The sequence below is a fragment of the Giraffa tippelskirchi genome, chromosome 2, assembly GCF_054371585.1.
Source record: "Giraffa tippelskirchi isolate mGirTip1 chromosome 2, T2T-mGirTip1v1.2.pri, whole genome shotgun sequence".
In the NCBI taxonomy this organism is placed as follows: domain Eukaryota; kingdom Metazoa; phylum Chordata; class Mammalia; order Artiodactyla; family Giraffidae; genus Giraffa; species Giraffa tippelskirchi.
In genome coordinates, this window is record NC_137276.1 from 140,698,155 (window position 1) to 140,719,592 (window position 21,438).

The following is a 21,438-nucleotide window of genomic DNA, read 5'->3' on the forward strand; positions in this document are numbered from 1 at the left end:
TGGCTTTTTCCCCCCATTAAAGTGATTAGCCATGTTCCAGATAATGGTTGCCCTGACAGCCTAAGTGTAAACATGTCATGCACCAGAGCTCCACTCAGACCATGATGGACATGCAGCACAAGCAAGAAATAAATATAGGTTATCTGCATGTACTAAAAAGCCTGACTCCATTTTTTGATGTGGGATTGCTGATATCTTTTAAACCTTACCACTTCTCTTTCTCTTCTGTTGCACATCTGCATAAGCTGTTTAAAAAAAAAATCTTGGGTGCTCCTTTCTTTGACATCGGTGGGAGGTCCAAAATATTCAGGCCCCTTCTCACGTGAAGGAAAACTCACTCTGGCCCCATCCTTTGAATACCATAAACATCTGAGGCCAGTCTCCCTTTCTTGATCACTCAAGCCATTTTTAGACCAACTTGGGAGGCCTTCCCTACTCTCCTCAGAAAGCCTCAGAATGTAATAAACCTTCTCATATCATCTTGGTATATGTGTGACATTATTAATTTTGACATCTGAACAAAATTTGGTAGCAGGAATACACCCTCCTTCAGAGAAAGAGAGTACTGTTTTGTGATTTGGGGGTTTGGTTACCTTTGGGAAGGTAATTACTGGGGTGCTAAAAAGTGCTATTTCTTGATCTGTGTGTTTATTACATGACATTGTTCACTTTGTGAAAATTAATTGATATTTTACAGTATGATTTGTTCATTTTTTTACATGTATGTTATTCTTCAGTAAAAACACTATTTTAAATAACTTATTAGGAGTATCTTTAAGAAATTCAACCTTATTTTCCTTATGAGGTAGTATGTGAGTATATTTGTATACAATGAGATGGGGGTTAGTGATAGAAGAAGAAAACAGACATTAAAAGAAAACAGAAGAGTATCGGTAATTACTAAGCAAGGCAGATGATATAAATTTTAAATAGAAACACAAGCAATATTCTCTTGAATTGCAGGAGAGTATCACATGAAGCTTCAGAGTGAAGGTTGTATATCAGTTTTTGATAGTATATCAGTCAGGGCAGAGGAGATTATGGAGCATAACCACTATCTTGAGTTCTGTCACCATTGCCATCAATAAGCCTTGCCTGTCTTTGAGCTTCTTATAAATAAAATCTTATGATATGTATTTTTCTGTGTCTAACTTTTCTTACTCAGCATTACATTCACAAGATTTATCTATTTTGCTGCCTGTGTTGGCAGTAGATTGTGTTGTACCATCATATGAATATACCCACAATTCATTTCTCCATTTTCTTATTGTTTGGTAGCTGGGTTGTTCTCAGTTTGGGGCTATTATGACTAATGTTTCTATGAACATGTCTTGCGTAACCATATGAATACATTTCTACATACCTGTGCTCTGCTGTGCTGTTCTAAGTCACTTCAGTCATGTCCAACTCTTTGCAACCCTATGGACTGCAGCCCACCAGGCTCCTTTGTCCATGGGATTCTCCAGGCAAGAATACTGGAGTGAGTTGCCATGCCTTCCTCCAGGGGGTCTTCTTGACTCAGGGATTGAACGTGCCTCTCTTAGGTCTCCTGCATTGGCAGACAGATTCTCTACCACTAGATCCACCTTGGAAGTCCATGTATATACCTAGGAGTGAAATAATTCGGTATAAGATAGACATACTTTCTGCTTTAGGAGATGCTGCCACACTGTTGTCTAGAGTGATTGCACCGACTTACATTCCTGCCAGCTGTGTGTGTCACTCTATGTCTTTGCCAACTGTTAGCATTTTCAGTCCTAACTTTAGCCATTCTGGTAAAGGTATAGTGGAATTACATTTGGATTTCTCTGAAGGTTAATAATATTTATTGGCCATGTGCATATCTTTTTTTGTGACATCTCTATTGCAGTTTTTTGCACATTTTTCTACTAGATTGTCTGTTTTATCTCTTACTGCTTTATCGAAGTTCTTTAAATATTTTGACTATGAGTCATTAGTGAGTTCTATGCATCACAAATATATTCTTCTATTTTGTGGCTTTCCTTTTTACTCTCTTAATTAAGATGTCTTTTGATAACAGAAGCTCTTAATTTTATCAAAGTCCAATATGCCAATCTTTTCTTTTAATTTTTTGTGTTTTGTTTAAGGAATATTTTTCTAAAGTCACAAAGATATTTTCTATGTCATTTCCTAGAATCTTTACCATTTACCCTTTCACATTTAGTTCTATAAGCTATCTGGAATTGCTTTTTTAGTATTGTGTGAGGTAAAGAGGTCAAGATTCATTTTTCACACATACATATTCAATACACGTATGTTTGTTGAGTCTTACTGTAATTTGATCCATTAAACACATTCATTATTTCTTCAAACTCAATTTCCCTAAAATTATTATATGATTCTTGAGGTTTCTAAACCACTGACTGTAAAGTGGAAGTTTCTGTTAAAAAGTCCTCCGGTAGAGGGTGGGGAGAGACCACTGTGCTTCCTTATCACTAATTCTAGAGATTGGAAGGCTGATACTTTCACCCTAACCAGCACTTTAGGCTTCGAACAAATGGCAGTCATTTTTGTCCATCAAAATAAGTACATCTGTCCTTCCCTTTTGGTTCTTTCAGCCCATCAGTGTATACATACATACATATATATTCTTTAGCATAAATTAAGTTTCATTCTCTTCCACAGTATTTTGTGGACATTTTTTTTTCTTGAGTTTATGTATTTTGATTCAACATAGAGCAAACAGTGGACCACGATCTATTAGCTATGGGAAGATGTTCCCCTACCTCCCCAGGTGTTGACCCACAAAAAGCAGCTAGATGCAGCTCATGGAAGGGCCAAGGACCCAGCTCTGAATAAGACTGCCCAGATTCTTTCCATTTTTGTTTCCCATGAACAGTGTGACCACATGTAAGTCCTTTAACCATCTTAAGCTCAGTATCAACTGTCTGCTCACTGAGGATAATAATACCCTAGTACTAACATGGGCTTTGTATCAGTGTTATCATAGGATTGTTGTGTAGAGTGCTACATGCAAAGTGATCGTCTCAGTGCCTCTCACACAGCACCTAATAAATGTCATCTGTTATTATTTTCTGCCATTAACTCAGAAGCTCAACTAGGGCTTATCCTAGGGGCTCTCCATAAAAGGGAGTTTTAGAAAACTGACACAAGGAGGTGAGAATGCTGACTTTTATTAGTATACCCATACCCGAATACTCTACCGTAGGTTCCCAGGTTTTCTCCTCACCATCCAAAGACATACTTTGAAAAAAGGTAAATCATCTTTAACGTTAAGCCTTTTCTCAGAGATAGATAGAATGAAATAAATAGGTAATAAACATGCCAGCTGTGAAATGAAAAAGAAATATATTCTATGGTTCCATTCTCCTTGGATTATCATAGTGATATTACTTTGGAGTGTTACCTCCAAAATGACTTTTTCATTTAACTCTGAAAATCCTGGGGCAGGAGAGCCCTGCTGTTAATGATATGTTGGGGGGTAGGGGAAAGAATGTAGTCATCAAAAATAAGTCAACAGTAACATTATACAGACTTTTAGACTTTGATATATTAACAGGGACTGAAGGCCATATTTCTAAAGACTTGGCTTTATGAACTCATAAGATGCTTGTAGCTATCAGAGGGGCTGAAGATTCATTTTACTCTTTTCTTCCAAATAAATCTAAGAATTACTGTGAACTAAGGCAGCCAAAGCATCTTTTCTCACAGAGTGAAGCAGATTGGCTACTTCAAATAAGAACACTTTTCCCTAGAAGTAACTTTTGAAAAACTTTGTTTGCTTGATTTGATCTCTTTTTTCCTCCAAATATGTCAGAATCCTAACCTCTATTTGATGAGCAATTTCAAAGATGAGGCCAAGAATATCTGAACCATGGTGACCTTCCTAGGTATGCAAATCTCTCTTCCTTTTAAAGCATTTCTCACTGACAGAGAAGCAGAAGGAGCATATGAGTTACTCTCCAGCCAGTTTTTCCAGAGCCTCACCAAAGAGGGCATTCCTCTGAAGCCTGGTCAAGGTGATTCCTGGTGAGTGGGCCTAAAAAGTAGTGGATACCTTAGCTCTGGACTTAAATACTGATGGAAGATTGCTATATTGCTTAATCAATGATGTTTAAGTTAGAGGCATATAACCCTGCTCCACCTGCAAGTGAGCAACAAATTGAAAACCAAGCATGTATGAGCAGAGGTAGTAATGAACTTGGGTAAAAATCTTTATTATTAACAGTTACAACTCTCCATTTACAGTCCGTCTCCCAAGAGCAAAGCCAATCACAACACAAGAGGCCTATTCAGAGAAAAATAGCATTCCCAAATGGCTTTCTTTGGTTTTGGGGAAAGAAGCATCTACAATTCACCTAGATGGATCCAGAGAAGAAAAAAACTCTAAGGTGCCAGGTCATTCCAGGTCACTCACTGAATTCAGGAGTGGTAAGTCCATAGGATGGGGTCTTGGTGTTTCCCACTGGAAACTGAGTTCAGGGAAGAACTGGTCACCCTCACCAATAATCTCTATCCCCATATCAGCAGTGTGATCCCATCTTCCCTTTTCTCAATGCATAAAATTATCTCAAATAAAATGGAAAGATTAAAAGTGTTTAGCAAATGAGAATTTTATTGTTAGCATTTAGCATGAACTCTTGACTATTTGGATACCAAAGCAAAAAAAAAAAAAAAAGTCCTATGTAGCTTTATTGTCCTATGTAAAAGTACTGTGTATCTCTATTCCACAAAACCGTTTTCTTCATTTACTAAGTTACTTAAAAGTTGTCTGCTGCTGCTGCTGCTAAGTTGCTTCAGTCATATCTGACTCTGTGACTCCAGGCTCCTTCGTCCATGGGATTCTCCAGGCAAGAATACTGAAGTGGGTTGCCATTTCCTCCTCTAAAAGTTCTCTAATCAGTCTTATTTTGTTAAAGCTCCTTCTAATCTCTTAACAAATAAAAACCAGGAATCAAATACTTCTACCATTCTACCAATAAGTGTTTAATGGATAGCTCTAGGATTCTATTTTCCTTCAAAATTAAAAAGGAAATGTGGATAACATTTTTCACTCAGGAATTGTGGAGCATTAATACTGGAGCACTACTAGTAACATACTATTAAATTTCAGGCAAACCACTTAACCTCTCTGCCCTTTCTCCATCTGGAAATTCAGAAGATAAGTAGCTCACATCAACAATAGCATTTCAAAGGCAAACTGGTAAAAGATTGGAAAGCACTTTACAAATATTAAGTGCTCTGTAATTGCTGCTTGTTGTGACAAAGTCTATTTTCAGACCTGTCCAGGATACAAAAAACAAAATAACCCCCTGACTTCTAATCTAAGCTGAGCAGTTTGATGCGGACAAAAATACAGCAGGAAGGAAAACTAGTCCTAAGTAGCTCTTTGGCCACTGTGAAAAACGGTGCTTCTGGAGAGAAATATGAAGAAAGAAATTTTAATATATTAACAGGGGGATGTGAAAGTGCAAATAATGCTCCTTCAGCAACTGACTCCTTTCTTTTCTTCTAACCAATTCAACACAGATCTCCTCAAACTTTCTCTTCTGTTAAAATTTTTAAATTGAAATGGATACTACAGCTGGGTGGATGTTTTGTCTGTTAAGTGAGAGGGCTTGCTACAATAGCAGAAATGGAATTATCTTCAACTTGAAGTCACTCAAATTTGGACCGTGAAGCTCGATTCTCCATAAAGAAAAACTTCTGACTCCTGAGGATTGTTAAACTTTTTTCTGTTCTTTTAGCCAACAAGGTGGTCTTGAAAAATACATTATTTTCTCTACTGTCTAATCATTCAACCAAATTTGTTGACCACCTACTCCATTGTGTAAAGTACCATGCTGAGCTCTTTTGTATGATACAATTTAAAAAAAAAAAACAAGATAGTAAGGTAGTAACTCTTAAGAACTCTGAATCTAATTGGACAGATAAGACATAAACATGGGACGAGATAAATGGCACCACCAGCCTGTCATTGATATGGGTCAAATGGTTAGTTCAAATAGTAAGTGAGAGACCAAGGGGGCAAACTTCCCTGGGCTGGCGTGGTCAGGGAAGGTTTCTGAGGACAAGCAGGACAAGCACTGGATCTTAGTGTATAGGGGCAGGTGGGAGTGTGTTCTGAGTACTCCACCAACCAAAGTTCAGTCTCTTTCCCTCTCCCTGGGCCTCCCTATACCCTGAAAAAGTGTCAGTCACTCAGTCACGTCTGACCCTTTGTGACCCCATGGACTGTAGCCCAGCAGGCTCCCTCTGTCCAAGGAATTCTCCAGGTAGGAATACTGGAGTGGGTTGCCATTTCCCTCTCCAGGGGATCTTCCTGACCCAGGGATTGAACCTGGGTCTTCTGCATTGCAGGCGGATTCTTTACCATCTGAGCCACCAGGAAAGCCTCCCCTATACCCTGGAGACACAATAATATTTAAATTAGGCCAATTAATACCTTCACCCTGTTCAATCAGCATAGAGGTAAGACACTCTACCAGCAAACCTGAAGGCTCAGATGATGGTTACCATTTTTAACAATAAAGAACTTTTTAATTAAGTTGTATACTTCTTTAGACATAATGCTATTGTACAGTTAATAGACTACAGTATAGTATAAGTATAACTTGTATATGCACTGGGAAACTAAAATATTCTTGTGACTCACTTTATTACAGCATCTGATTTATTGAGGTAGTCTGGAACTGGATCCCCAGTGTCTCTGAGGTATGCCTGTTAACGGCCAAGGCAACTTTCTGGACATTTGAAAAAGAGGAGGACTAGTTTGGCTTTTCCAGTCTTGACTTTCTCATGAGCTGTGGTGTGCTCTTTTCATTTCACATAAAACAAATTACTTAAACTTGACTGATCATATCACATTCTAACTATCTCCCTGCACAAACACACACACACATACCACCACCACCAGCACACATTATATGTATGGGAGTTTTTAATTGAGAAAATGAAGAAATTGTGACTCATCTGTAGCATAACAGAAAACTAGAATTCACCAAACAATAGATGTCACTTTTTATAATCATTCTGGTATCATAATGGTATTCTTGAAGAGTTTTTTTCACCAAAATATATCCTTTGCTCCTTAAGCAAAGCATTTCAATCCTCAAAGTAAGTCACTGGTTTTGAGAACAATTTACTAATGGGCATAACCCTTGAGAAAAGTTCTGAACAAAACTCAGTGATATATAGAAGCCTTTATAATAGAATTTTAGTCATTAGGATCTATGACATTTGGAAAAATGGTCTATTAAAATCTACAAGCAGGTATGGTCATTTACACAATCTTTGGCAAAAACTAAGAACGCTGTTATAAATTAATGTTTCTTTCTATTAATTTACTGGAATGAGTTAGTTTTTATTCTTTAAAAAAAATTCAACACATGAAACTAAAATAGAAAAACCAAAAGTTTGCTGCATTAGATCAAGTAGGATCAAGTAATACATTTTATTTTAAAAATCTGGTCAAAAATAAGTTATTTTGAAAAATTTTTACTGTTACATTACTGCTGAAAAATAAAAGTAGTCAACATGTTCATTTCTTTGTCAATCTTTTCTTCACTTATTATCCCAAGAGTACGCTCATTATCTTACTGCAAGAGATTAAGGCTCACTACACATCCAGAGTTTGTAAAACAGTCTTTTCTTTTTTTTCTCAAGACAACACTCCTAAAATCCCTAGAGCTAAAGGGGGTTATTGATGTCTTCCAGAACTTCATTGCAAGAACAGCTTTATCTCCTAGGCAGACAGACACTACACAAATGTTTGGTTTACTCCATATCATATAGTTAACAAAGGGTCTTATAGGTTCAAGGAAAAGAGATTGTAAGACTTTGCCAGGAAGACTTAACATTCTAGGAAAAAAAAAACAACCAGATAATTCTGAAGAGACTAAAATTTTAAAATAATCTCAACTTAGACATAATTGACAGGAAAAGGCAGAGTGGGAGTTTTTAGAAAAGATGAGAATAAATGTAAAAGGCAAGAAAAGACATTCTGCTTTTTAATCCCTACTCAATAAATATAACCATCCTTAGAAGACAGCCTATGTATTGTAATTGCACTCATTTCTGGCCTAATGGTCCAATCTAATTATTCCAAATTGTTCAAACTATAGGGAAAGCTGATGAAAATAGCCCTTTCATTTGACTTGCATGTTTCAGTTGAATGCTAAGTATATCTTTCAACTAAGCTTTAAAAACACAGTTCATCAGTAAGCTGTACAGGCTCTTTTCTCCGCTCTGTCCTTGCACAGCCATCAGGAAAAGAAGGTAATGAAATGTCTTAACATGCTCGTCATGAGCATACATCCCGCCTGCTTTTACTGACTTACCAATGGGCTTTGTTTGTGAGGAAGTTACAGGACTGACATTTATGGCTCTTCAGGCAAATGAGAGCCACAAGAAGAGATCCTGAATTTTAAAGCTGTTTACCAGCTGCTGGAAAAGTTTGGCTTTGGGCACCAACAATCCATACAAAATCCAAAGGTATTAGAGCCGTCTCTTCTCCTTTACCGACATCAAGCTGTAAAACACAAAAGCTGCACAAGAGCTGCAAAATATTGCCAAGCTAAATTAAGGCATGAGGAAGAAATTACATCTACTTCTGTGAGAAATGGAGTCTTGAAAGACCAGTTCTTTGCTCAGATCCCATGAGTTACATTGCTTAGCAGCAGACGTTGTGGTTATGGTTCTTCGCCATGTGGTGGTTGCTGAGTTCTCACTGGATATCCTAAAACACTTAAGTCTGGAGGATTTAGGATGTCTTTGGAGGCCATAATTTGGAGAGAATAGCTTTATCTTTGTGGGAGATGCAGGACACCACGCAAATGTTTGTTGGGTTTCTCCTCTCTTTCTTGACAACAAACTTATCAAATAGTTCTCAAGCAAATTGTATGGGAAAGTAAACAATTTCATAGAGAAGCAGTATTATGGTTTAGAATTCTAAGGCAAGAGGCTTCAGTCAGGTGACTCTAGGTTTACAGGGAATTGAAGGCAAGTTAGAATGTGGTTCATTCAAAGTTAATAAGATACAGGTGATATTCCTTGACATGGGACTTGCAGGAAGATCTCAAGAAATTTCAGATGAGGGGATTTGTTACAACGGGGAGGGTAAAATTCCAGGCAGATGAGAGAGGAGTGGGACAGCAGTTACCTAGAAAGTGATTTTCTAATCCAAGGGCTATTCTTTAGGTTGGAGTGTTTTCTCATATGAAAGAGACTGTGTGTGTGTGTGTTCAGTCACTCAGCCGTGTCCAGCATTTTGCAACCCTATGGACTGTAGCCTGCCAGGCTCTGCTGTCTGTGGAATTTTCCAGGCATTAATACTGGAATGGGTTGCAATATTCTCCTTCAGAGGATCTTCCCAATCCAGGGTTTGAACCCCCATGTCCTGTGCCTCCTGTGCTGTAGGTGGATATTTTACTGCTGAGCCACCTTGGGCCATAACTACTTGGAGGGGATAGTCAGTAAGGAATGTAGGAATATTCATAAACCATACATGGATCATCTCATCTCTGCTTAAAATCCTCCAGGGGCTTCTCACTGTTCTTCAAGTGAAACTCCTATTCTGGCCTTCCCACTCCTAGGTGTCCCTGCAGCATTGCCCCCCAGGGCAGCCTCCCCAACCTCATCTCTCTGGCTCTCCCTATACCTCCTTCTGCCATCAGTACCCGTGGGCACCTATCTCACCAGCCTCAGGGGCTCTGTTCATCATGCTGCTTTGGCCTGAATGTTCCTTCCTTACCACTTTGATGGACCACCACCATTTATACTATTTCATTTAGTTGTTTGGTTTTGCTCTATGTCCACTATGTAATAAACATCATAAAATCAAAGACCATAATTCTTTTGTTCTCTGTTTTATCATCGAGATTTATCACTATAGCTGGCTGGTTGATGCTACACAAAAATTTGTTAAACAAAAGAATGCAAATGAAGGTGGTGAAGTCAAAAGAGATCATTTCCTGGAGCTCTCCCAAAACACTAATAGCAGACCTGGCCCAAGCACTCAGGTTTCCTGAGAAATCCTGATTTCCAAGGGTAGCTGGAATATTCTCGATTAAGACTTATCATTGGCATTTATTCAGGGGTTGATATTAATGTTTCTGGAGAGATCATTCGAGAGAAGTTTTAAGGAGGACTCTAAGTGAAGCCAGCTGCCCCAAGGGTGTCCAGAGGGTGAGCTGGGTAATAATATATTCAGTTACCCTTTCTCCTTGGTTGTGTCCAACCACTTCCTATGCCCACTTCAGGGTTTCCCTAAGATCTCTTCTCCCAGAGCCACTCCTCAAATGCTATGGTTACCAGCCCCCACTTTCAGTTTTCCTTTTTTTCTTATTTCAAGCACAGAATCTGCTAAGCCCTTTGGAATGTCCTATCTATGGACCCAGGCCATTGCTTTGAAGTGGAATTGCAGCTTTTAATTTCCAGTGCTTATTTGTGGTGGGGAGGGGAGGAAGCATGATGGGAGGGGTAGTTAAAGCATGATGGGTAGGGTGGTTAAATAGCATCCTATTGTCAGCCTAGGTATGAAGCCAGCCATCTATTAGATGGTATCTTATGTTAGGAAGAGAAGATCCTGTTATATTAGGAAGAGGAAGATACTTTGTTTACTTTTCTGTTAATATTTTAAAGGAAATCTCAAACCCTGATTTTGAAACTCTTCATAGAACCTTCAGTAGCACAGAGGGTGTTACAAAATCTAAGGTCTCAAAAAAACAAACAAACAAACAAACAAAAAATCTAAGGTCTCAAGAAGCTAAATCACTTACACAAATAAACATGTCACATAATACTTTGGGGCCCTGGGGAAGGGTAATATGAAATCAAGCAATGATCAGCTTTTAAATTTCCCCAAAGGTCAGACATCACAGGGTAAGTGATTTGTTATACGTGTTCATTTTCCTTAACCTCATCTTTCCTCCATAATCATCCTGTTTATACTCACAGACCCTTTCATGGGCAATAATAATACTAATAGTAGCTACCCTTTACTGAGGTGCCTACTATGTTCCAGGTACTTTGTCTGTAACCCTTGAAAATAAAAATATTAGTCACTCAGTCATCTCTGAGTCTTGCGACCCCATGGACTATACCCTGCCAAGTTGCTCTGTCCATGAAGTCCTCCAGGCAAGAATACTGGAGTGGGTAGCCATGCCCTTCTCCAGGGGATCTTCCCAACCCAGGGACTGAACCTGGGTATCCTGCATTGCAGGCAGATTCTTTACTGTCTGAGCCACCAAGGAAGCCCTTACAACAACCTTAGTAGATAGGAATGGTTATCAGTATTTCAAATGAGAAAATTAACACTTAGAGAAGTTAAGTATATTGCTCAAGATCATATAGCAAGTAAGGTCTGTCAGATATCCCATGCTGTACCTAACATCATTGGCAGTGCCCTTGGGTGGCTGGGGGTAGGATTTTAGTCCTGGCCCACAGACCCAATCTTCATCAGCCCAAATACACAGTTTTAAAAAATAGAAAAATCTTGTGTTTCCTATGTAGGCCCTGCTTCAGGATAATTTGCTTAATCCCATCACCCCCTTTTTAACCAGGTTGCAATATCTGAAGTCATTCTACATGGGAATTCTAGAAATGACATTGCTTTGCACTGTATCCTATAAAAAGCAAACAAAATAAAAGTGCCGTGGAAATTTGAATGTGAACCACTGGATTTGAAATCTAATGTACTAGATATTGCATTGCAGACAGAAAACTATATTGTTTTAAACAGCAGAGACTTTTTACTTATTTTCTCTAGCTCTCTGTGTATCCAAAAGGCTTTTATTTGATGCCATGTATGCAATCATAAGGGAGGCTTCCCTGGTAGCTCAGACAGTAAAGAATCTGATCTGCCTGCAACTCTGGAGACCCGGGTTCCATCCCTGGGTTGGAAAGATCCCTTGGAGATGGGAATGGCTACCCACTCCAGTATTCTTGCCTGGAGAATTCCATGGACAGAGGATTCTGGCGGGATACAGTCCATGGGGTCACAAAGAGTCAGACAATTTTAAACTGCATTAGGACATGGGGTACAAAGTTAATCTTTTATAAAGCATCAGGCTCTTGGGAAGCCTGCAACTATAGAACCTCTTTGTTCAATATAAAAGGGGATAGAAATTGAAATATAATGTGTCAAATTTAAGTTCATATCTTTAATATCTTATTACTAGCAACAGTAAGAATCTGCTAAGGACCCTAAAATCATCTCTGATATAAAGCCTCTCTCCTGTCACACTTTCTGTGAAGCCAGCCACATTATAGCTAATTTAACTGTCCCTCATCACCAAAATAACACAGCAGATGACACACCCTCATGGAATTTAAGCAATATATTATTATCCAAGTATTAAAATTATAATTTTAAAAACTATGTGATAATATTCAGTATACTTGTGGTCAATTTAAAAAAGAGAAAACAAAATTTTATCTCTGCTATTGTATCAGAAAAGTATTTTTGAAATATTAACAGTTTTCTCCAGTATTTCCTTTTCTGCCTTCCCTCTATTTAACACCAGATTAGACCTTCTTCCGGAGAAGGCAATGGCAACCCACTCCAGTACTCTTGCCTGGAAAATCCCATGGACGGAGGAGCCTGGTAGGCTGCAGTCCAAGGGGTTGCGAAGAGTCAGACACAACTGAGCGACCTCACTTTCACTTTTCACTTTCATGTATTGGAGAAGAAAACGGCAACCCACTCCAGTGTTCTTGCCTGGAGAATCTCACAGATGGGGGAGCCTGGTGGGCTGCCGTCTATGGGGTCGCACAGAGTCAGACACAACTGAAGCGACTTAGCAGCAGCAGCAGCAGCAGCAGACCTTCTTCATCTCAGGGAAAGGTCGAGATAACATCAAGCAAAGAAAAGGAATCTTTTCCGATTTCTGAGTCTAGTTCCTTTAGAACACAGAAAAGATTAGGAAAGGAAATTGGGAGGAGAAGCAGACACTGCTATGGAGTGGCTTTGCTCTACAGGCTGAGCTCCAGAGGGGAGGCAAGACCCCAGAGAGGAAATGGTGCCATGGTAAATGGCTGAGAGCCCTGCAGAGTTCTCTAGCCCTGCCATGGTGTGAGAGTTGAACAATGATTCCCCCCACCCCACGCCCAGAAATGGCAAGGAGGGATCCCTGAAATCAGATGGGTCCACATGTGTTGTTCTGTGGAGGTCTCTTCAGCGGCTGGCATTCAATGGGTGCTCAAGGAACAATCAAGGTGATGTACACCTAAGCAGATGCTAGGTAGCTAGGTGACATTAAGGATTTGCAGCAACCCCCCTAGGGAAAAGGAAAGAGGTGTGGTAAATTAACTGAAGTTATGTTTCCATTGCACTCAAAGAATGGGATTAGAAACCAAAATTGATATATTAAGTCAGAGAAAAGTGAAGAAAGTTATTTATCTTCTGCATTTCAGGACTAAATTTCATACCTTCTAACCTGTGATTAAAATTGTAAATTAGATCTGTGAAGAAACAATGAGAAAGCTTGTCATGATTTTTCTGAACCTTTGCTTTTTCATCTTCAAATCGGGGGTAATAAAAACATTTATAACTTGAAATTATGCACATAAAGAAATAATAAGATACTATCAAATGCTGCTGCTAAATCGCTTCAGTCGTGTCCGACTCTGTGCGACCCCATAGACAAGCAGCCCACCAGGCTCCGCTGTCCCTGGGATTCTCCAGGCAAGAATACTGGAGTGGGTTGCCATTTCCTTCTCCAGTGCATGAAAGGGAAAAGTGAAAGTGAAGTCGCACAGTCGTGTCCCACTCTTAGCGACTCCATGGACTGTAGCCTACCAGGCTCCTCCGTCCATGGGATTTTCCAGGCAAGAGTACTGGAGTGGGGTGCCATTGCCTTCTCCAAATGACACAACTAATTATGTATTGGTGTTGTTAAATTGCAAATTTTTCTTTCATTTTTATTTCCTGTGTTTTTGAGATTTGTTGTTTTTGCTGTTTTAAGAAATAAAGATAAAAAAAGAAATAGTATGAATGAATGCATATGCAAAACAGAAACAAACTCACAAATATAGAAAACAAACCAGTGGTTACCGAAGGGGAGAGGGGCAAATTAGGGGTATGTATAAAATAAAGGGCTTCCCTGGTAGCTCAGAAGGTAAAGAATCTGCCTGCAATGCAGGAGATCCCTGGGTCAGGAAGATCCCCTGGAGAAGGGAATGGCAACCCACTCCAGTATTCTTGCCTGGAAAACCCCATGGACAGAGAAGCCTGGCTGACTACAGTCCATGGGTTCACAGAGAGTCAGACACGACTGAGTAACTAACACACACATAAAATAAATAAGCAACAAGGACATATTGTATACTACAGGGAATTATAGCCATTATCTTGCAATAACTTTTAGTGGAATATAATCTATAAAATACTGAATCACTATGCTGTACACCTGAAACTAATAACATTGTGACTCAATTGTACTTCAATTAAGAAAAATGAAGAGAAAGAGGAGAGAGAGAGAAAAGAAAGAAAAGGGGGGAAAAAAGCTAAGGGAAGAAAGACCTTTAAGAAATACTGTGTAGCTAGAACACAGGGCTAGTGTTAAATGATGAAGTGGGAAATGTAGATCTTAAATCTCAGACCAAGACATTTAGATTGTATCTTGTAATCAATGAAGAGCCACAGAAGTCTCTTTTAAATAAGGGGAGTTTTTAATGGAGAAATAGTGGGAGTAACAGGAGTAATAACATGTCTAAATCTGTTTAAAAACAATACCTTGGTAGTTTTGGGGTGGGGTTGTTAAGAACAGAGGCAGAGAAACAAATTCCCAGGCTATTGCAACAATCTAGATAAAGCATCAAAAGAGCATTGTGCTCGTGCTCAGTCGTGTCCAACTCTTTGAGATCCCATGGGCTGTAGCCCGTCAGGCTCCTCGGTCCATGGGATTCTCCAGGCAAGAATACTGGAGTGGGTTGCCATTTCCTCCTCCAGAAGATCTTCCTGACCCAGGGATCAAACCTGCGTCTCCTGTGTCTCCTGCATTGGCAGGTGGATTCTTTACCACTAGCGCCACCTGGGAAGCCCAATCTGGATAAGATCATGGAGCAAGTGAGGCAATGGGATGAGGAATGGAATTTGGGGTGAATGAAAGAGCTAATTAGGAGGTAGCAATTTAGAGAACAATTGGTTCTGGGGTTGAAAAAAATCATCTCTGAGAATGACATTGAGATACAGAATCTTCCACCTTGTCATGCAGGAGTGGGGTTTGAAAAGGAGGTTGAACAGCTTGGGTGTCATTTTGAGAGTGGACAGAACTGGAGACCGCTAAGCAATGATGGTCAATTAGTGGCTGCAGTTAGCAACTTCAGACCACAGTCACAGGTATGCTGTTCAGAGGCTCTTGGCTTTCTGTTCTCCCTGTTCCTCCAAGCTGCCTGACAGCTGATGGCAAATGCCTGCAACCAGAGCAAAAATAAAGCACTGAAGCTTCCAGATCCTCACTTCGGGGGATGCTCTCCTGCTGAGTCAAGAGTGCCTGCCTCCACTTCCAGGAGATTCATCTTCTTGCAGTTTCTCTTTCTGTTATATTCTAGTCATGGAGCATGGCTGTCCCCAAGAATGGCCACAGAGATCTTTTCTGCTTAAGCAGAAAAGAGGCTAGTTTGAACCAGATTTTATTAAAGTCTTGGGGATTACAAAAAGAAAATATATGAGGAGAACATGAAACTCCCAACCTCATAAGATACAGCCCACACTCCTAGATCACACAGCCCATCTCATCCTCATGAATTTCAAGAAAAAAGTGGGAACCCCCTGCACCTCCATCCTTGATCTCAAACTCCTTCCTCTTGGTAGGTGCTATCTCTAACTCCCACCTCTCCAGTGTCACAGCATGCTGAGTGCGTGAGATTATTCTGGATTTATAGTTTTGTTCATAGCTGCCCTCAGTCCCCAGCAATCCTGACCTCCCCCCACCCACCAAAAAAAGGTTGTATCATTTGTACCATACTTAAGTTTTAAAATAATAAAACAATCTTGAAGAATGCTTAAATTTAGAAAAAAAAATTAAAATTGCTCCTACTTTTACTTTTAAAAGACCTCCAGAAAATATTACCAAACCTTCCCAAATGGGTCCCCAACAAGGATTCTTCCGTCCAGTGTTGTTTGAGCCAATAGAATGGGACTGAGTTTGGCTCAGAAGCAAAGAGAACTTTCTTACTTTGATTACGACGTCTGTGCTGCTCCTGGCATTCACTCAGATCGCAGGGCAGGTTGCAGCCTCTCTGCGCATGGCCAGCCGCCGCCATCTTGGATTAAGCTGTGCTTCGCGGTTGTCTCAGCACACTGCCCGAGCTGCGTCAGGCGCAGCCATTTTTCAGGAGGAACTCCGGTCTGAAGTGCCTGTTTGAAGCCACTGCATGGAACACCCTGTGAGCAAGTGAAACTAGATTAATCACAAAGGACAAGAAGGTTAGGCTTTGTTTTATTACACAGATTCTGTTTTTATTCCCTTGGAATTATTAATGGGCTTTGCTGATGACAAAAAACTTTCATGTTTCTGTATAGTCCCTTCTATTTTGCTTATATTTTTATATAGTTGTAATTATACTGCATCTGCTTTTTGTTATGTTTATTATAGCATAGTCAAATTTTTATATTGTTTTTTATATACTTTATTTTATCTTTTTAAATAATTCTTAAAGTACCATAATTATATTTGAGGCTATACCAATTCTATATTTGAGGCTATTATTGCTTCCAATATAAAATGGTTTTTAATTCATTTTTTCTGATTATACAAATAAATAAATATACTAATTATAGAAAATTTGGAATATAGAAAAACATAATGAAAATGATAAAAATCTCCAGTACATGAAACTGTGATCATAGATGTACAGGTTTGATTTCAACTTTTTTCATTTAGCCTTATAAGGTTAGGTGGCTTATCCGGTTATAAGGGTTTGGCCTTACATGGTGTTTCCTCATACAGGAAATGGGTTCTAAGGTTATTGCAAGTCATTTGATCCTGTTTAGGCTCTTGTCTCAGCACAACATCCCAGGCTCTCCTTCCCCACGCTGAGGCTAGCTCAAATATGTTTCCAGATAGAACATCTGCCACCCTGTCCTCCCAGTGGTCTGATCCTCCAAACCACGGCTCTTAATCCCTCATTTTCTTGTCTTCCTTTCTTGGAAGAAACAAGTTTTTGTAGACTTCCACCCTTCTTGTGAGGCCAGCAAAGTCTCCAAAACTGTGTCCTCTCCAGGGCTAGTTCTATGTTGGGATCTTTCCTAGGATCCTCCAGTCTGCAGCTCCCATAATGCTCAAAGCAGGAATCAGTAGTTTTCTTTACAGCAAAGTTCTGAAGTGTGGAAAACAGACTAACGAATGAACCTTTGTATATTATTTTTTTTTTTACATTGCTGAGTGTTTTATAATTGCTTTACTCAGCAAGCCTGGGAAATATGTAAGTAGTCATCAGTTTCACAGATGTGGGAATTAAGGTTCAGAGAGGTTAAATGACTTGCTTTAAATAGTCACAAAATTATATCATTTGACTGTCAAATGAGAACTCTCTTTCCTATCAAAATTACATTCTTCTTAGGGTAAAAATAAATGATACTGTAATAAAGAGAGTACACAAGTTGGCCTAATAAGGGGGTAGGGGGCAAAACAGCAGGGAGAACAAGGTGAAAGGAGAGTGGAAGAGCACAGAGAGACCCAACAAAAGTCACAGATTATAGGGAAAACAATAATTTTGTACCCTGATGGCTTAAAAATGCTTGTTTGTGTATGTGTTTGGGGTGGGGAGTGGGACGGGGGAGGAGTTTCTGATTTGATCCACACATATGCCAATTGGCTCTCCTCCATTCTTGTAAGAACAGGATGAAGTCTTCCTCTCCTTCAAGGACAGTTTCAGTTGTATGTTTGGTGACAGAGAGTTTGAGCCTCAAATCAGACCAGTGTCAGTGCACACGGCAGCCTTCCTCTTCACCGTGCTCTTCATTGCTCCTCCAAACCGTGCTGTGGTGCTCTCTCTGCTCACTCTGGTGCTTGGCACTGTCTCAAGCTCATGGACAACTATCTCCCCCAGCCCACACTAAATCATGCATGCTGCCACTGCCTTGCTGGCTTCAGAGGAGGGGGTGGGCTGGCAGGCTACGTTTTCCTTCACTGCCTCAACACTCAGTTCCTCATAGCACCACTGAACAGGGGTATGGGGTATAACATGCTCTCTTCAAGGTTTCAGGTTGATCAGAGCAAATGTCTCTTGTTGACTGAAGGGACAAGATATAGTGGTGCAGTAGAGCCTGCCAATTTTCTATACATTATTCATCTCCACATTTTACTTAGTAGCATAATCCTGATTTCATTTGAGACAGTAATGTGCTCTAACAGAAGGATATATTTTTCAGTTGTAGTTAACTGTGGCATTATGGCTGAGATGGGCTTCCCAGGTGGTGCCGTGGTAAAGTATCCGCCTGACAATGCAGGAGCCACAAGAGACATGGGTTCGATCTCTGGGTCAGAAAGATCCCCTGGAATAGGAAATGGCAACCGACTCCAGTATTCTTGCCTGGAAAATTCCATGGACAGAAGAGCCTGGTAGGCTACAGGCCATGGAGTTGCAAGAGTCAGACACGACTGAGCACAGCTCTATTATCTATCTAATGTCTTTCTATCATGTGGCTAAGATAAAGCCATTGAAATCATTGCTGGACTTCCAAATAGGGTCCCTTTGGAAAATAGTAATTATTCCTCTTTCGTTGTCTCCCTTTGTCTTTCATGCTGTCTGGAATGGGGATGCATGCGGCTAGAGCTCCAGCAATCATTATGACCCCCATGTGAAGCCACAGTGAAACATACAGAGCAGCTGAATGCCTAATGAGTTCATGATTCACCATATCATCCTATATTCCTACCTCTGGGCTTAACAAAATAAAGGGTTTTCTGGGTCTTAAATATGAAATATTTTGTTAACCTTAGGTATTTTAGCCACTATTAGGGCTAATTTAATTTGGGGGCAGATTTTAAGTTTTAATATTTTTGAAGTGACTATTACAGTGACTTTTTTTTTACACCATTGTTAGTTTTTTAAACCACCAAGCCTAATTATAACTTAAACAGAGTAATTTTATGTTCTACTTGGTAAGTAGACAATGAAACAATATTCTGGTAAATGATTAAGTATTAGGCTTGTAAAGTGTTCTTATGGAGTAATTCTACTTCTAGGAATAAATCCTAAGGATTATGTATGTATGTAAGAAGCTTTAAGAACAAAGCCATTTACATTATAAGAAAAATAGAAACCACCTAAATAGCAACATAATAAAATGGGTATAAAATATGATATATTCATTGAATTAAGAAATTTGAGAAAAAAAATAACATTTTTATTTTAAAAAGTATTTTGTGGTAACAATTTAAACAATATTGAAGTTTATGAAGTAAAGTTATATTCTTCCTCTTCTACATAAGATCCACACCCTTAACCATTTAGTCTAGTGTTTTGTCTTTCCATGGTTTTTCCTTTGTCTATGTAAACAAATACAGATATGCAATCACATATAACAAATAAAAATTGGATTATAACACATATATAAAATAAAAATTATCAATAACATGGAGAAATACCCATAATACAATAAAAAGTGTTATGCTGCTGCTGCTGCTAAGTCGTTTCAGTCGTGTCTGACGCTGTGCGACCCCATGGACTGCAGCCTACCAGGCTCCCCCATCCATGGGATTTTCCAGGCAAGAGTACTGGAGAGGGTTGCCATTGCCTTCTCTTTAAAAAGTCTTACAGGTAATATAAAATTTGATATACAGCAAGATCCCAATTATATTTCAGAAAGTGCCCAGCAAAAAGAAAAGACTGGAGTGAAATATATATTAAACAAATGTGAATAAATGAATACATATTGCCAATATTAATAAATGTGGGATAAGTCACTTCAGTTGTGTCTGACTCTGTGAGACCCTATGGAAGTATAGTCAGCCAGGCTCCTCTGTCCATGGGATTCTTCAGGCAAGAATATTGGAGTGAGTTGCCATCCCCTCCTCTAGGGGACATTCTCAACCCAGGGATCAAACCCTGTGTCGCTGACATCTCCTCATTGGCAGACAGGTTCTTTACCACTAATGCCACCTGGGAAGCCCCTATTAAATACTTTACTATTGGTAATAAATGCTATTTTCTCCTCAGTTCAGTTCAGTTACTCAGTTGTTTCCCACTCTTTGTGATGCCATGGACTGCAGCATGACATACAGAATTTTCTCCACAATCCCCACAAGGCTAAAAGTGAAAGACATCTTACTATATTTCAGAGGAAATATGGGAGGCTGAGAGCACATATTTGAACCACCTGCCTCCCAGTCCCATCCAAAGTGACCTAGAAAATTTTAAACTATGTAAAACCTTAAATCAGTACTGGAAGCTAGGGAAGGAAACCATTTGAATGCCAGAAACTTCAAAGAATTTCTTCTAAATCCTGTGCAGTTGGGACCAGATTAAAGGACATCCAAGGCCTATCTGCCAGTCACCAATGAGCAGCTTGACCTGGAGAGATGAGTCCTGGAGGCTGACTGCAGGACCCATCAGTGATTCTTTAGGCTCTTGAAAACTGAATGAGTTTGAAGGTAGCAAGCTAGCAAATAATGGTATATGTTTCAAGCAGAGAGCCATGCACAGTGGCAGTAATTATATTGTTGGATGGTTTCCCCAAGCTGTGGAGACCTTCACTGCCTCTGTGGAACTGGGCATGAAGGTGAGGCCTAAGTGGCTCCCTCAAGCAGCTGTCTGTCACTAACTGTAGTGTTCTTTGCTGATGCACCTGGCTAGAGGCCTTGGCCTGGACAGCTGTATCTCACACAAGCAGTGAGCTTGGAGAGGGGGGTGGTGTCCACAGAAGCCCTAGATAGGAATTACACCACCAAATCTGTCAAATAGCACATCTCTTTCACAAAATACAAAGAAAAGGCTTTATAAATTGAAGTTTAGATGGCTTTTTCCTCCAAATTTTGACCTCACCTTCACACAACACAAATCAGGGCTTCCCTGATAGCTCAGTTGGTAAAGAATCCGCCTGCAATGCAGGAGACCCCGATTCGATTCCTGGGTTGGGAAGATCCACTGGAGAAGGGATAGGCTACCCACTCCAGTATTCTTGGGATTCCTTTGTGGCTTAGCTGGTAAAGAATCCGCCTGCAATGTGGGATCCCTGGGTTGGGAAGATCCCCTGGAGAAGGGGAAGGCTACCCACTTCAGTAGTCTGGCCTGGAGAATTCCATGGACTGTATAGTCCATGGGGTCGCGAAGATTCGGACATGACTAAGCAACCTGCACTTTCACTTTCTTTTCACGCAACACATAAGGATTAATGTGAGACAGAGCATTGATGTAAACATGAAAAGTGAACCCATAAAGCTTCTTGAGGAAAGCACTATGTCTTCATGACTTTTGTTTGAGAAAATTTCTAAAATAGGATACCAGAAC